Genomic DNA, 8,761 nt, shown 5'->3' on the forward strand with positions numbered 1-8,761 from the left:
TATACTTACGTGTTTTGATTTTTGAAGATACGAAAAGAATTAGTGGATTTTTCGGAAAAAGCCTTTCGTGGAAAAGTTGACCAGATTCTTCCCTTTATAAATGCCTTTGGCTGGCTCTAGTGTGTCCTTTTCTCTACTACCCACTATTATGAGGTTTTTTTGAATTCAAAGTGGCTTTCTTAGAGGGAGGGACTCGTCCTCCTTCCACCACAACTAACTGACTAACTGACAAGAGTTCCGTAAATGAATTTAGAAACGTGTCTAGTCACAAGATTCACAAGCACTCTATTTATTTTATGCTGTGTATCGCGCTCTTCACATAAATTTTTTGTAACCTTTAAATATAAGGAAACATCCTTCTTCTTTAACACTTTGTATGATATTAAGAGAAGAGTTATAACCTCTAATTTTGTTTAACTCAATTACTTAAAACGTTTCAATTTCTATTGTATTAAATGCTTACATTTTTTACAAAGAAATAAATTTTTTAATATATTTTATTTCAAGGCAAACTATGTAATTATATTTTAATAAATTAAATAATGAATTTCTTGAAAAAGTAGTAGTATTATCCTGGAGTACCTTAATAACCTTAACTGAACTCTTCATTTCATTTGCTGACAAAGCAAAATGTGAAATTTTAATTTTAGTAAATTATATACTTAGTTTATTATTTTTATTCGAATTTATAAAGGAATCAGGTAGGAAAAATAATGAACTTCAATCCCAGTAGAGCTGACCTCATGCGGCGTCATTTGATTGTGGTCACATATGTGCGGCTTCGTTATCCACTTCATGAAAGCTTGCATCCATATGAGTGGCTACTCAGTACTTGCAAGTAGTTGGAGTGTGTGTTGCTCTATAAAGGCAAGAGTACTCGGTCATTTAAAGTAGCAACAAAAGCATTTCCGTTGATCATTTAATGATGCATTTTCGATGCTAACCATTCAATGGCAAAAGCAACCAAACAACTGAACCAACTACTCACCAAACCAAATCAACCAGCTAAGCTAACCACTGTGATTTTGTAATTTTGTTGCAATGTGACTTGGTGGGAATGTCATCCTATGCCAAAGGACTGGGGAATAGTGTGTACTCAAACATGGCGACGCGTGCTTGTGATTGTGTAAATACTTTCTAAGTGCCACTAGAAAGTCTTTTCATATATATATATATATATATATTTTTTTTTTCTTTTTGGTATAATTACACATACCTTTCTTATATAATTTACTATTTTTTTATTTTTTGTAATTACAGAGCACTCCCTTTTGCACTTCTTGGTTATGCTACACCATATTCCAGTGCACAATTCCAAAATGAAACGTTTCAATTGCTGCCAAGTGTTTGATTAGTTGCTTTAAATGAAATTTATCGTTTCCACGGTATACGTACAGTTTCCGCTTGTGTGATTGGCTCTGTTTGCTGGCTACTCCATCGGGCTGGAATCTTGCTGCTTCAGCGACATTGGACTGTTGCTCAACACTGGCAGTGGATAAACAAAAAATTTAATAAATTTTAAAAACTGCTAAGAGTGGCCATGTTTGCTTGTTTGGGTGCGTTTGGGATCTGTTGTTTAACTCTGCTCAGTAGTTTCTGTTGTTGTTTATCAAAGCATCATTTTTACAATATCAACACTTTCTTGGCTATAGTGAACGCAACTTAATGAGACCAGAACAGTTCATTGCCAGATAAATGGACTGCAATATTGCTGCTGCTATTGTTGTTCTTATTATTGCTGCTGTTGCTGCTGTTATTGCTGCTATAGCAGCTGATGTTGTTGCACTTGTAATTTTAGCTGCTCTTGGCTTGAAACTGCATTGACTTGCATACTGCTCTGGCATCTTACATCAACCGGAAGCACCCAATTGTGTGGAAGCAATAACTTTTCTTAGCTGCCGCTTATGCTATTGAAGTTGCAAAATGAAACTGGGATTTCTATTATTAAATGTTATTTCAGATTTATTTACATTTGTAGTGCAACAAACGGAAAATTGCATTTCGTTTGTGGTCTTAATTAAATGATGAAAAGCGTATCAGGTTTATTGCTCAGTTAAGTTTGTTAAAAGCAGTAATATTACTGCTACAATCGGAAACAAAAATTATTTGTTATTTATTATTTTAATTGCTCGGAGTATAAGTCCGTTACATCTGAAATTTCTATAAAAGGATACTATGAGTTATGAGATAGTCATTATTACATTTGATATTAATGTTAATATAATGAAATCTATTTCAAAACTTACTTTCCTATGTCTTTCATGCACAGTAATTATTTATGGCAGTAGTATATATGTTATTATTTAAGATTTAAACCTTTCATATTTTTAAGACCTTTCAATTAATATTTTTTACTGCCCCCTGTTAAGAATTCTTCTTCTAATAGAAAAGTTAATAAAGTGCACCTTTATTTGTGAATTTTCAATCAAGTGAATTCTTGAACTGGTCGAAGTTCAATTTAGTGCTTCCTTATATTGCCGTAATAAGTTTGACATACAATAGCTTGATAAGAGCTTTTAAGGTGGCTACGGAGGATAAATAATACTTGTTGATACTAAAAATTAGAACAAATTCTTAATTACGGAGGATAAATAATACTTGTTGATACTAAAAATTAGAACAAATTCTTAATTATTTCAAAAAACTTAGCAATATCCAAAACCAATACTTCTTCTTTATAAAGACATGTAGAAATATTGTGTGTAATGAATGTTTTAATAAGGAACGAGAGTTTCTTAAACGATTGCCTGAAAGTAAAAAAATTATAATATGAGTTTGTATTAAATATTCAATATTTCATTCCAAAGTACCAATTGGAGAGACTTACATACTAAAATTCGCTATAATTTCGAAAGTATAGATTAGTTTGGAATTGAAGTTTTTTAAGATTACTAATGGTGTGTGGATGGACTTTAAGGACATGAACTATATATCCAATAACTCATATTTAAACTAACATAAGGCTTATGTGCAATAACAGAATATCTATTTTGAGTATAAATTGTTGGTAATAATAAGAAAGTTTTAAAATCCAAATAAAATATTTCAAACAAGTAAATTCGTTGGCTAACCATAGAGCTATTTCAAAGATCTTTATATATCTATCCTTAATAATTTTAAAAAACCTGTTGTTTTAATTGTTCATATATAATTTCTTGGTCACAAGTGGTATAATTTGAATCCTGTCGACTTTGAACCGTTTCGCACTGCATCTATTTTCAATTACAATTTGCAACTGCCGTTGCTTTTAAATATGAAAAAAGCCGGGAAAAATATGTGGCTTATTTGAACTTTAAACTAAACAATAAAAGTGAAACCATATTAATTATATATGTACTAACTGTTAAAAAATTTTTTATTTTCCAAACCACGCTAATGGGTATATAAGAACCAATACTAATATTGGAAGTGTCACCGAATATGATAAAGAATGGGGTGTTTAAGTTTGATACTGGTAAACCTTGAGTATTAATATGACAGGTACTCCTGTGTCTTCTCTTCAAAGTCTAATATAGTCATGTATGCCTAGCCTAGCTTCATGCTGATCTATAGTTCAGTCTTGTGTTAGTATAGATGTTAGTCTAAATACTTCCGATTTACTTCTATGTACTAAGTCGGAGGTTTTACATACGATTCATGTGTCTTTTGACGTAGCTGCTGAAAAAGTAAGAGAACCATTCCTATTTGCTTGTCGTAAAAAATGTTCTTAAATCAATTTTCATCTTTGGTTGCAGGCAGTGAACCTTATGGCTGATGAACCTCATTGTCAGATATCTAGGTTGTCTTGCTCCAATTTGGATAAGAAACGAACTAGTCAGCTATTTCAACTAAGGCGGAACATGTTCAGGACCCTGGTATATGTGCTGACGGGACACTGTGAAATAGGAAGGTATGATATGAGACTGGGTCTACCCTATAATGATTTTTCTCGAGATTCTGTTTCTGAGGATAGGGAGAAGACCGTGCTCCATTTTATATGTCAGTGTCCTTCTTTAGTTAGAAGAAGATTAAAAATTTTCGAATCCCCTTTTCTCACCGATCTGATTCAGCTGTCAACCTGTAATGTTAGGGATCTGGTCAAGTTTATAGAACTGTCAGGTTGGTTTTTCTTTAAGTAATAAGGGAGTCGTTACCATTTTCGGCGTTGGTTGTGTACTAATTTAGTTCTCTTTATGTACCAATGCTATTCCTATGGTGCCATAAGGGGCCATCATTTCAGATTAAGTGGAGTATTTGGAAACAACGCCGCTACTTCAAACTACCCACCTACCTGTTAGTAGTAGGAACTCTTTTCATAATTATTTATATACTAATTAAAATAAAAATCGAAAATACTCTTATTTTGCTTGATTCATAACCCTTAAATCTCTTTTAATTACGTTTTATACACTTTTAATATCCTTTTCGATGGATTTTTCTAATTCTTTTAAAATGTTTTTAAGCAAAAATTACACAATTTGCAGTTTTGCAAGCAGACAAAGCATAACGATATTTACTACAAAAGCATTTATGGGTTAAAAACTCAACTGGCAACAACACCTTTGCTACTTTCAAAAACTTGTTTTGTAATTCTCACCGCCATTTACAATTATTTTCATATCCGATATGCAAAAGTGCAAAAACTTATTCGAGCAACAATTTTTGCACACATACGCAACTGTGTGTGTTGCGTGTGTGTGTGTGTGTGTGTGTGCAGGGCTGAGTGTCTCTAAGTGCTCGCATGTGGTAGTAATATATGCGAAGCTGTGATGTGTGCAAATAGAAATTTTCCGCTAAGCAAGCTTACAGGCAACTCCTCAAGCAAAAAGCCACAAATTTCAGTTTTCAAATAAACACAGCGAAGCTCATATTTGCACATATTTGCACATATGCCGAGTCACGCACACATTGGGGACGTGCAGGGTACGTGACATACACAGAGGCTGTGAAATAATATAATAATAAACGCGAAAATGAACACCAATTGTGTTTGTGTGCGGCGTGTTTGTGGCTGTGTGGCCATATAGCGACTGCATATTTGCATCTGAGTTTATTGTTGTTGTTAGTTTTTGGTTGAGAAGCAGCGACCGTGGCATGTTTATGTGTCTATTTTGCACAATTTGATTAAAAAATTTTAACGTTAATAGAGGCAAATAGAAGCATCAGTAAAAGCCAAAAAGTGTGAGTAAAAATATTTCAATAAATATTATGTCTAGAGAACTGTGAGATATATTTTTATATTTTTATAATATAGTAATCTAATTTAGGGTTATTATTCATTCATAATATATGTTGTGTTTCTCATGAGATATGAAATAACAAAATTGAAGAGATGAGGAAATGCTCTAGTATTTGTTATTTAAAATGATTTTGGACACGAACACAACAAGAGTACATCCTGTTTAATTTCCAAATATCTTTTTGACTATTTAAAAATTTTCTAAATATTTAAACGTTTAATATATTTTATTATATTCTATATTTCGACTCTCCTTGAGAGTCATCATCAAGATTACGTACTGTACAATATAGACGATAGAACAAAGAGGAGGACGTATCGTAAGCCTGATGATGACTCTTAAGGAGAGTCGAAAATTGACTATAATAAAAAATATTAAACGCTTAATTATTTAACAAGAAGGGATCTACAAGCTGATTAAAAATATATAAAAAATCATTTTAATAAATAGGTCGAAAAATAAATTTAAAATATTATATATTTTCTAAATATTTGATCCTTTCCTTTAAATCTTCTGACATTTTGTTAGCACACACTCGCTACCAACTGATTATATGGTTTTAAGTACGGTTAAATTTAATCCTTGCAGTTTTAAAACTTCTAGAGTTTGTTAATATCAATTTCAACAAATCTGATGTTTGAAATTTGCCTGATTTGTTAAAGAACTAGAATTGGAAATAAACAGGGTACCGTCTCCTAATGAAGCGGAGCATTGCGCTCACAGTTGATCATTTGTGCTTAATTGTTAATATTATCACAACTGGTCAAAACTAACAGATAATATGTTTGAGGAAAAAAATTTCTTTTGCGATATTTTAAAATAATCTTATGCGTAGACATACACGAGTATACCTCCAGCTTAAAAAGTACCCGGATTTTGTAAATAAAACAAACAAATTTAATTTTATTCCAAATTTATTTTATCTCCTTCAAAATATGCTCCTTCTGAAGCGATACACGTATGCCAACGCTTAACCCAATTTTTCATACACTTCATACACTTAAATCATTCGGGGAATTCTCTTTTACCGCTTCAATCGACTTAAAACGCTTACCACAAAGGAGCAATTTGAGTTCGGGAACAGGAAAAGGTCGCATGGATCTAGATCTGGCGAATATGATGCCTGAGTGATGACAGTGGTGCCGTGTTTGGTCAAAAAATCGCGTACAACAAGAATTTTCCATAGTAAAAATCGCTAAATGTACTTGAGGTAGTCTCATATTAACAGCTGCTGTAAACAAACTAATTGACAGATGGCGCTCAAATTTGTACCATATGTCAAGAAAGGTCTATTACTCTATTATTGAAAAAGGTCTATTACTTAAGGAGTAGTTAACACACAACAAAATCTTTTTTGAGCAGAAGGTACTGCTAGAAAAATATTCGATCTAGATGGTGTCTTCTATATCCAAGTGTTGAAATAATTACTTTTACAAGCTTTTTATTATCATTAAATAACTGTCCGATCATTAATTTATAAGTTAGACTTATTTTTCTCAAACAACTAACTTTATTTTCAAAACACTGATTAAAATAAAATTTTGTATTGTGATATATGTTTGCTTTTGGAGGAAGAAAAACACTGTTACAAAAATAGACTAACACGACTGTATTATTTTTGAATCGAAAACATTGAGTCAAAATTTTCCATAACAACATATTTTCATATCTCTAACATACATTTTCAAACATTTTTCAGCACAACATTAGGTCTACTTTATTTATAATTTCATTCAATAAACAATATTAAATTTATAACAGTCCCCTATCATAAATATATATTGGCTTAAGAAATTTAATTTAAAATGCTGGGTCTGCATTAAACAAATTATTATGATTTCTATTATTGTATTTTATATTAACTTTAATTTCAATTAAAACAAATACTTAGCATTGTTATTTATAGCATAATAGATGGAGAACCTTTGTAGAGTGCTTGTATGAAGCACAATTTGCTAATAGTTTTATTAAAATTTTGTTTTTTTCACGTTTTGCTTAGTAAATAGTATAATCTGTATAAAGTCAAATTATATTATTATTATTATTATATCAAATTATTAATTATATATTCAAATATTATTGAATTGAAGTCATAGCTTTTTTGGAAATTTCCGAATATATATCTTTTGAAATACTACGAGGCAAAAGTTTTGCTTGTTGAATGGGTGTCAAAACAGCTGAAGTTCCCATATATTGCTAGACTTGAAAAATTGATAGTATAATATTTTGTAAATGTATTCAGTGCAATTGTTACCGAATTTTTCTTGTAATCTGAAAAAGCTTTAGTATTAATACAACAGGTTCTTCGGTGTTTTCTCTTTGAGTATCGGTAATTATGTATTGTAGGAAACTCGACAGGGCGGACTGAACTTTACTCTATACCATGTTATAGCTTAGAGATATTAACTCACGAATTGTCGATTCACTTCTATGTACGTATTCCATTCCTATTTACTTGACGAAAGAAGTGAGGGTTGGAACAGAGGATGTTGCTGGTCGGCAGTAATAACTGACTAAGAAAATGCTTCATCTAAATATATAAAAATGAATGTTGTCTGTCTGTCTGACTGTTTGTACTCGTTGGATTCAAAAACCATCCAAACCGTGAAAATTTTGGAAATTATTAGGTATATCCCTGGGAAGGTTTTTGCAAATTTTTGTTATAAAAAAATATTATAAAAATATTATATATATTATAAAAAAATATAAAATAAAAATAAAAAAAAATTTTAATTAAAAATATATACGAGTGAGTGACACGAAGTTCGCCGGTCAGCTAGTATATATAATATAATTGTTGTTTATTTCTATGTAATAAAACAAATTTGAAATGAAGTAAAAATAAAGCTAATACTTCTACTAAAACAAATAATGGATTATCGAAAAGTGTTGTTAGTTAATTTAACCAGATTTTAACTAAATGTTAGGTCATAATATACTTACTTGAATCATCATTTTGGTTCAATCATACCACATATTGGTTTTCACATCGTCTTTACCGCATGAAATTTCTCTTACAAAATGATCAGATTAGAATACATTCTGCTGGGTGTATACGTGTATATTATTACGAGTAATAATATACTCGTACTAGGGCTTAAGTGAAGATTCTTTTGAATGTCTTAAAACAATGCAAAGAAATATTTTTGATACATAAAATAATTTAGTTTTATTTCTTGTCAAAATCTTTCTTCAACTTTGACTACAACTCAAGCCATTAATATGTGATGAGATCAAGAGATTTAGTAAATATCGAGTTACAGAAAAAACAGTTGACTTTTGAGTAAGTAACCATCGAAGGATTATTATAAAAATAACCTTCACAACATATTCTCGAAATAATCTTTTGTGTCGTATAAAAATAAATGAAATAAAATAAAATTTAATTGAATTTTAAATTTTTACCTCATTTGAATGGCATCATTGTTAAAATAATAACATAAAAATATATAGCACCTTTATTAACTCGTCGACTGTTTCCATTAACTCTGAGATACTGAGAAGTGTGTTTAGCTTAAGTCAAAGGTAAATATCTGTGAAAA

Source organism: Teleopsis dalmanni, chromosome 1 (assembly GCF_002237135.1).
Source record: "Teleopsis dalmanni isolate 2A chromosome 1, ASM223713v2, whole genome shotgun sequence".
In the NCBI taxonomy this organism is placed as follows: Eukaryota; Metazoa; Arthropoda; class Insecta; order Diptera; family Diopsidae; genus Teleopsis; species Teleopsis dalmanni.